The 1,162-nt window shown below is 48.3% G+C and overlaps 1 non-coding gene across 1 annotated transcript; it reads left to right on the forward strand.

Moving 5' to 3' along the window:
* LOC112211877 (U4 spliceosomal RNA) lies at positions 1 to 137 on the forward strand. Its single transcript, XR_002945751.1, has one exon. It is a non-coding gene; the product is annotated as a U4 spliceosomal RNA (small nuclear RNA).
* The last annotated feature ends 1,025 nt before the right edge of the window (positions 138 to 1,162 follow it).

The following is a 1,162-nucleotide window of genomic DNA, read 5'->3' on the forward strand; positions in this document are numbered from 1 at the left end:
CACCTTGCGCAGAGGCAATATCGTAACCAACGAAGGTCTACAGAGGAGCGATTATTGCTAGTTGAAAACTTTTACCAATACCCCGCCATGGGCTTATTCCAGTCTGCTTCCTGCTAGTTACTAGGAGAACCTCGGTCTTGTGATCTGCAAGTTGTAGGCCTACCGAAGACAGCCAACCTCAGACTGTGTGTGTGTGTGTGTGTGTGTGTGTTTTTTATTCTCTTTCTCTCTCAACCTCTTGAGGACTACTGTGGTAAATATCTTCACTAGGTTCCAATGCTGGTCTGATAGTAGCATCTAGCTCATCACGTTCTCTGGTGTGACGTGTCCTCCACACACTCTCTCCAATTCACTTCTTTCTGCTGCAAAGCGAATGCAAGTGAAAAACACGTGCTCCGCGGTTTCCTCGACAGTCTGACATCCAGGGCATTCTGCGGTGTTGTACAGTTTGAAGCAGTACTGGTAGGCTCTAAAGCATCCATGTCCAGTCAACATTTGGGTTATGTAAAAATCCACCTCACCATGCTGGTGACCATACCATTTGCCCATATCGGGTATCAACCTGTGAGTCCACCTCCCGGAATCTGCAGCCTCCCAACGCTGCTGCCACTGGTCGATGGTTATTTTTCGCTCTTCTTCTCTGGAAAAGTGCAAGCGTCGTCCATAGTCCCTGCTTCTTTCTTCGACAAGGAGTTCCACAGGTGGCATTCGGGCTATCACGCACACCGCTTCGTAGGAAACAGTTCGAAAAGCGCTAACTGTCCTTAAACAAACTCTGCGATAAACTGAAACCATCTGTCCCCTGTATGATTTGGTAGCCATCGTTTCTTTCTATATCGGGGCTGTATATAACATAACGACAACACCATAGAATGCCCTGGACTGTCGAGGAAACCGCGGAGCATGTGTTTTTCACTTGCATTCGCTTTGCAGCAGAAAGAAGTGAATTGGAGAGAGTGTGTGGAGGATACGTCACACCAGAGAACGTGATGAGCTATATGCTATCAGACAAGCATTGGAACGGGGGATTCACCACAGTAGTCCTCAAGAGGTCGAGAGAGGAAGGGAGGGCTAGAAGGCGTTAGTAGCATTGAAACGTTGAAACCATGCGGAGCAAGCGAGGTGGACTCAGCCATTTCCCTCCATGAAGTAATGCCTAGCG

The sequence above is a fragment of the Halyomorpha halys genome, unplaced genomic scaffold, assembly GCF_000696795.3.
Source record: "Halyomorpha halys isolate HHAL.00 unplaced genomic scaffold, Hhal_1.1 Scaffold811.1, whole genome shotgun sequence".
Classification (NCBI taxonomy): domain Eukaryota; kingdom Metazoa; phylum Arthropoda; class Insecta; order Hemiptera; family Pentatomidae; genus Halyomorpha; species Halyomorpha halys.